Raw genomic sequence first — 8,350 nt, forward strand, 5'->3', positions numbered from 1 at the left:
AGTAGACGTAAATATTCTGAAACCACTCGCCGTGTTTGCCACATGACAATAGCGCTTGCCCAGAACTCCAGTTTAGTAGGAAGAACTGCGTCACTTGAAAATTGAAGTGGAGCGATGAATACTTCGACGTTGTTAGAGCTACCGAAAGGGGTTTTAATTTTGAAAACTGCTTAAGGTAATAACGCGTATCACTTATAAAACTTGTGTGGTGTCTGCTCTAGTAATATATGATTAGTGCAACAAGGGTAAATATCAGGCGAAAGTTAATTTAATATCAGTTTAATTTTTTTCAAAACAGAAAGTGAAAGAAAATGCGTTGCAATCAAAGATTATTCGAGTTAGTTTGCAGATGCAGCTATTCCTTATATATAAGAATAATCTTCTACTACGTTAAGAATTATTGGCTAACGCAGCTATTATTTATAAACGTTAACACTTCGCAATTACGAATTTCATGCAATTAATGTTGTTTATCGTTTTTCTACTAATTTTAATCCAGGTACGAAAAGAAAAAAGATGAGGAAGTACGTTAAGAGGGAAATCTGGTCTTAAAGATTTAGTTAACCAAAGTTGCTTTTTCTTCAACTGATTTACAGAAATTCTTGCTTGGAAGCTTCTGATGTTGGTAAACACAAACCTAAAGTCAAGAAAACAGGCACCACTATTGCTGGAGTTGTTTTAAGGTAATGCTGTAAAATGCAAACACGTACTACTGGGAGACGCAGTGGATAACGCTGCTGATCCAAAAGACCTATGCCACTTGGTTTGAATCTCGACCCGACCACTCTCAATGTGGAGTCTGCACGTTCTAGCCCTCTTTGCATTGGGTTTCCAGGTATTCTGGTTTTCTAGCCGCATGCTAATGACATATGGGACATGTTTTAGGTATACTGTAGTGGGTGTCTGCAGATCCATGGTCCATATGCGTAGGTGTAGCTTTTGAAGCAGTTATAAGTGGTTCTATAAGAATTATTTTGGCACAAATTTTCATAAAATTACCACTACTGTTAATAATAATACATTTTATTTATATAGCCTTTTCTTTTAATTGTTTCTCACTAGATGTAACTGATAAGACAGATGTATGTTTCCTTGTGTAAGTCATTTAATTAAAAAAATCAAAACTTAAACCATAGATGATGGTTCTTTGTTCCTATATTCACTCTTAAAAATAATGGTACCAGAGAGAAACCACTTTTGGTTCCCAAAAGACCCATCCACATGAAAGTTCCAGAAAGCACCTTTTATTAATTTAGATCCATAACAAGATTCCAATCATAAATAACCATGAATGGTTGGTAACAGATTTACCAATGGGTCATAATTTTAAAAATGCTGTTTCTGCATACAATAACACAGACTAAGTTCAGGATTTCTTAATCAGTTAGTGTTCTGCTAGGTAGCCAACTATACAGATTTCAGTCATTTTTCCACATATTAGGATGTTTTTAAAAGCACAATTCCCATTCAGAGTTCTTTCCTGCCTTGTACTCAATGCTACCAGTGTAGGCACCAGTTATAAATATATCTAATCTACTTTTTATCTTATCATGTCTCAAGGGACTGACGATGAATGTAATCAGTTAACAGTCATAAGGTCATATCTTTCTATCGTTCTACACCCTGCTAAAATTAAAAATGCATTTGTTCGAGTTATATGTTTGCTTTTGTTTTCAGGATGGTGTAGTATTGGGTGCAGACACAAGGGCTACATCAGGAGAGGTAGTTGCTGATAAAACTGCTCAAAGATTCATTATATTGCTCCCAATATCTAGTAAGTCTTTCGCATTAAATGCATATTGTAATCTTTTAGTTAGCCAATAAAAGGTGTCATTTTGCTTGACTTTTCACTACATTAAATGTTGTGATGTTTGATTTCCTATTTTGTATAACATAAAAAATGCATTTGCTTGGCTCTGACAAAATACACATTAATACATTGTGTTGGCACAATGATGTTTTAAGACATGTTTTTTACAGTTTAGAACAATGGTTCATGTAGTAGTGCACTTGATATCAGGGTACTGAAATCATTTGCATCATTTTATATTAATAAACAGAACCACTGTAAATGACACATTATTTGGAAAACTTAAAAATAATTTAAACAGAATACATCTTCCCTTTTGTTAATGTTGGATTAATTCACTTCCATGTTGATGTTTTACTGAGTGGTGTGGCATGGAGGTAAAGTGAAGTCACTATCCATGTGGAATATGTGTGTTTAGACAGATGTAGCTGATGGGGTTGTTGGGGGCAGAAATAGTTCCTGGGAGAGGTGGGTGAGAAAAAAGAGCTTAAGCACTAAGTAAGCACTTTAGTGAAAACTTCATCTCAAAGTAAACATTACCTGTATCTTAACAGAACAAATCATTGTTACCTTGAAATGTGCACAAAAGTGTGTAATCATGCCTGTGGTAACCTAATAATATTATTATACCTAGTGTCTTTTCTTAGAAAAGGGTGGGCAATGCTGAGGCCTTGACATTTCTAGGAGTGGCTGAAGCTACAGCAAGCCCTTCCTCCCATAGCATTACCCAAAAGTGTTTTTCTTCTATACCTCAGATATTAAGTGCATTAGGAATTATGTCAAAATGGGTGTGAACGTAATTATGAGTAACTGTACCCATAGACTGGTAAACCATCGATGTTTCGTGACTTGTGCCTGGTGCTACCTGCTACCCTGAAAATGAATAGGGAGAAATTAGAAGATGGATATTTGAGCGAACTGCAGTGGGTTGGCACCCTGCCCAGGGTTTGTTTCTTGCATTGCACCCGGTGTTGGCTGGGATTGGTTCCAGCAGACCCCCATCACCCTGTAGTTAGGATATAGCGGGTTGGATAATGGATGGATGGATGGATATTTGAATGAATATTAGTTATGTTGAAATGCTTGATGTACCTTTTTAAAAATCTATGTAATGCCTGTAAAACTCTAATTAAAATCCAATACCTTTAAAAGACAAGCAGCTTTATGTTTAAGGTAAATTATGTATATAAAGATTGTTGTTACAATAATAAGTATGCCATTAATATAGCTGTAAGGCATGTGCTGTGTGCATACTATGTGCTTGAGCCAGAGAGCCCTTTTAGCAATGCATGTCCATAAAGTTTCCCTTCTCATTGTAGAAAAAAATAATTGGATTTTTCTTAACAAAAAGTATGGCATAAAAATAAAGTCAAGCCTAATTTTAAATATAAATTTATGGTCAGTCAAATATTGCTTCATCTTGAAACAAACTAAAGCTTCATTTATGCATTAAAATGAATGGCACCCTATAAGTCTTGGAAAACCTTCAGCTGTCCTTTTATTATATTAGTGTATGAAGACCCTTTAACAAACAGAAGCAAATTGAATATTGTTAACTATTTATTTTTATAGTGATGTTAATTTAGTTATCCTTCTTTACTTTTTTTACTAGTTGCTGTGGTGCAGGCACAGCAGCAGATACAGAGAAGACAACTGACATGTTGTCCTCAAACCTTCAGCTCCAGTCACTTTCATTAGGTAGAAATCCAAGGCTGATCATGGCTTGTCGCATTCTTCAAGACATGTTGTTCAGGTAATAAATATGGCTTAAAATCACTTACATTTTAGTCAGACATAATGTCATAATTTGGAATTGCTTATTCTGAGCAATATTCTTGAAATGCTTGATGTCTCTTTTTAAAATGCATATAATGCCTGTAAAACTCCAATAAAAATCCAATACCTTTAAAAGAGAAGCAGCATTGTGTTTAAGGTATATTTTGTGTATAAAGATTATTGTCACAATAATAAGTATGCCATTTATATACTAGCTGTAAAGCATGATTAATTCTTTGAACAATACTAAATTTAATTTATCATAAAATTAGCTTTGGTTTTGCCATATTTGCACTTAAGTCATGTCTATAAAGTTTCCTTCTCATTGTAGGAAAAAAATGTTTTCTCTTATAAAAAGTATGGCATAACATAATAAAAATAAAGTCAAGCCTAATTTTAAATTTAAATTTAAGGTCAATCAAATATTGCTACATCTTCAAACAAACTAAAGCCTCATTTATGCATTAAAATGAATTACATCCTATATGCCTTGAATTGCCTTCAGCTGTCCTTTTATTATCTTAACGTATGAAGACCCTTTAACAAATATAAAGAAACTTCCATCCATCCATTGAACAACCTGCTATATCCTAACTACAGGGTCACAGGGGTCTGCTGGAGCCAATCCCAGCCAACACAGGGCAGGAAACAAACTGTGGGCAGGGCACACACACACACACCCACAGAGACAATTTAGAATCGCCAATGCACCTAATCTGCATGTCTTTGGACTGTGGGAGGAAACCGAGCAAACCCACACAGACACGGGAGAACATGTAGACTCCACGCAGGGAGGACCGGTCTCCTAACTGCAAGGCAGCAGCGCTACCCACTGCGCCACCGTGCGTCTTAAAGAATCTTAATATTGTTAAATTTAAGACTAATCAAATAGAGTGATTTTACTATTAGTTCTTTTACTGGTTTCCCCATATATTGCCATAGACACTCATTTGAGGTCAAAGTAACAATATTTTGTTAAGCGGATACTGTACTTCTTTTGATTTTTGTGTATTTGATATAAAGTTGGAGCATTTCATATTTTTACATGCTTTATTAATGAGTCAATTATCACATTTCTGTTTATTAAATATTTTTGTAACAATTAGTCATATTAAAAATAATTGTCATAATAGAATGTGTCCTAAATGTTTCAATGCATATGTTATGAATTGTGTACAACACATTTTATTATTCATTCATTGGCTTTGTCACTTGTTCATTCATTTTCTGAGCCTGTACAGGATAGCTGGTGTTACCAGGAAGGAAAAAGCCCCCAAACATATACAAGTCAATTTCCAGATTCACTCACTTGCACACACAATGTCAATCAAACTAGCCTACAGGTGTTTGGGATGTAAAAGAAACTGCTGTATCCAATGAAAATCAAATCAGACACATGGAGAAAGTGAAAATTGAACAGAGACAGTAATTGAGACCGGGTTTGAACTTAGAACTCTGGGGCTGTTAGACAGCAACAGTAACCACTATGGTTCCTAGCTTAGACTTGCATTTGTAAAAGTAATACTTTTATGAGTTATACTATACACTGCATAATGAATTGTGAATTAATAGTTCTGAGCAACTAAGGTTTGTTGTCTGTGGTTGGGGAGCAAGCTATGGCAAATATTTATTGACCTTTCTTTTAATTATTAATTCTTAGAGTCAAACCTTTAGGATTTAGTAAAGATGTCTGTCTACCTTACTTTACTATAGTTCTAAACTATTGATTGTTGTTTAATAAAGCTGATTCCAATTAATTGCACCATAAAATTTGAAAGAGAAATATAATAATTCTTTTTAATTGTTTTCTGTATCTAGGTATAGAGGACAAATCAGTGCTATGCTAGTCCTTGGAGGTGTGGACTGCACTGGACCTCATATTTTCACCGTTAGCCCTTTTGGTTCAGTTCTCAAACTTCCATTTGCAACGATGGGTATGTATTCAGATGGACAAGTCTGAATTACAATAACAATGAAAATTTCAGATTTCTGAAACTATTTACTTTTGTGTTTCAGGTTCTGGAGATCTTCCTGCTTTATCAGTGTTTGAGGACAGATTTAAACCAAACATGAGTGTAAGTTATGGCATCATTATAATTTAAAACTGGCATAGATTCCTTTACATACAATGAAGCATTTTTTATTGCTTGAATTTGTTTAATTACTGCTCAAGAGGTGATTGTTCTGCTCTTCTCCCCAGTATAAGCTTATTAAGACAAAGCCCTCTGCCTTAAAGGAAAATTCATTTTCATAAGGGAATAAATTTTACTATTACGGTTATTACTTTTTAAAAATAGATGTTACAGATCTCACAGAAAAGGTATAGTTGTTATTAAATCACTGCTTGGTTTTGCCAAGAAGAATGATCTAAAACACTGGCACACTTAAACTGCAATTTCTTTAACACAAACATGGGTTAGATGAAGAGATAATACAACACATCAAGATGCTTCTTAGCTCACTTAGAGATGTGTTGGCTTACTTATTTGAATAATTTCCAACAATTAACAAAATGGTTGCCTCTAATATCTTATTTGTCTGCTCTTCTTGATATATGTAGTCTTATTGTACACTGAGGATTCGAAGTTCAGAACCTAGCTGTTCACAATAACATGATTGTTCAGTATTCAAGGATCTTCTTGGTTTTAGTTTTATCCTCTAATTGGGCACCCCTGGATAATTGTAGATTTTGTTTTACAAAATTAAAAGCAAATTTTATTGATCCTTCTCTTTTCTGAGTCAACATATTTCACTTAAAAGCAGCTGAGAGCTCAGTTTTATTTTTCAGCACGGTACACAATTTAGGAAGTTTTGGATGATTTCATTATAGGACATGATGTACTATATCTTCCTCCCTCATTCATACAGAGCAAATTTAGATTCACAAATTAATTTTACATGGTTATCTTTAGAATGAGAAAGGAAATTGGTGAATATAGAAGGTTTACATATGTTAAGAATAAAATATGCTTCTTTTTTCTAACCTTAGAACTTAGGTCAGGTTACTATTATTTTTCATTACAAATTCTTTTTATATACATTGATTCCTACATTCCTACATTGCACCGTATCTGCTTTTGTTCATGTTGTTTCAACAGTTAGGAATATGACAAAGAATATAATTTAGCTGCTATTGTGTTTTTATTATGTTGTTTTTCCTTTTTGTTTGTTTGGACCATATGTACACTATTATTTGTTTTCTCTTGCTTTCAAAGAAGTTTGCTGATATTCACTTATATATTCCATATTTACATTGAAAACATTAATTATTGTTTTTACTTTTGCAAGAAATTAGTTATTACTTATTTTGCAGACATGAATTGGTACTGAATATAAATTGGCAAGATTTGAAAATATGTTCCATTATTTCAATTAATCTTGGTTGTTAATGGTACTCATATCTCCTTTAATCTAACACAAGGAGGAAGAGGCAAAAAGCTTGTAAGAGATGCAATTGCTGCAGGCATCATGAACGATTTAGGATCTGGAAGCAATGTTGACTTGTGTGTCATCAAAAAGATGAGGTTGAGTATATTCGTCCATTTGAAAAATCCAGTTACAAAAGTCAACGGTAAGTACACAAAAGGATTGTTAATGCAAAGCAGAAATATATGAATAATGTAATAATTTACATAATCTGTTGTCCATTTAAGATGTTTTGTATAAGCATTTTAATTATATTGGCTTTTGCCCTAAACAAACAAGAAAGCAAACTTTATTTTGAATTCTAATTTGTAAATCATTCAAATGGTACATGTACATAAAATGAGAATGAGTAGTCTAACTATGTGACATTGATACATTTAGGCACAAGCTGTAAAACTGCTGCACAAATAAGTTATATCAAGGATCATATAACTAATGCACTTTTTATTTCTTAATAGAATTGGTACATACAAATATCCAAAGGGTACGACTCCTGTTCTGACAAAGACCACTTCAAAACTGGATGTGGAGGTTGTTGAAGAAGTTGTAAAATGATGGATATCTCATAAAAACTGGGACAACACAGAAAATAATACATTAGAAAGCCTTTAATGTGGTTTATGTTTATTTTATTTCATTCTACATCCCTCTGTATTAGCAGGAACTCTAAATAAAATCAGCAACATTTTTTCAGGCTACTGTTTCTTTTCCATGCATTGTGCTAATATTGTGCATTTAATGTAAATGCCTAATACATTAACTACACATCAACTACACTTTGCATCATTAATTTAAATGTTACTATTTGTTTAACATGCTTATAATATTGCCTAGTAAACATGCTCTCAAAATGCCTGTTTATTCTTATGTCCTCATGACAGTGTGGGTCAGCCTCATGTACCAGGTCCCACCAGAAGAATCTGAACCCGACAACTGTCGATAGTCAGTGACCGGGATGAGCGGCAAATGAGGACACCACGCCTTCATTCTCAAATCAAGGGGATGGTGTAAAAGTACTGTAGTTCTTTTATTAAAAGAAACACATCAAAGAGTGTTCAAAAATTTGGCTGTGTAAATAAATAATTTAATCCATAAAAGTCCATTATAGTGAAGGTTAAAGTTAATCCAAATAAATCCATTAAAATGAGGTTAAAACAAAGGCAGGAAACTGTCTTTAAAAACAGATTCACTGTGTGTCCATTCAATACCGATGTCTCCTCAGCTCATTCCATATGGGACTTGCAGCAGAGGTGTCGCCCTGCTGATAGACACAGCTGACCTTCCATGAGTCCGGGTTCGGTTGGTACCATGGTTACAGCTAGATTCCCACTCTGGACC

The 8,350-nt window shown here is 34.0% G+C and overlaps 1 pseudogene; it reads left to right on the forward strand.

Annotated features, from left to right (window-relative positions):
- The first annotated feature begins 564 nt into the window (after positions 1-564).
- Positions 565-7,703, forward strand: LOC120538577 (annotated as a pseudogene).
- Positions 7,704-8,350: the final 647 nt, after the last annotated feature.

This window comes from Polypterus senegalus, chromosome 11 (assembly GCF_016835505.1).
Source record: "Polypterus senegalus isolate Bchr_013 chromosome 11, ASM1683550v1, whole genome shotgun sequence".
Classification (NCBI taxonomy): domain Eukaryota; kingdom Metazoa; phylum Chordata; class Cladistia; order Polypteriformes; family Polypteridae; genus Polypterus; species Polypterus senegalus.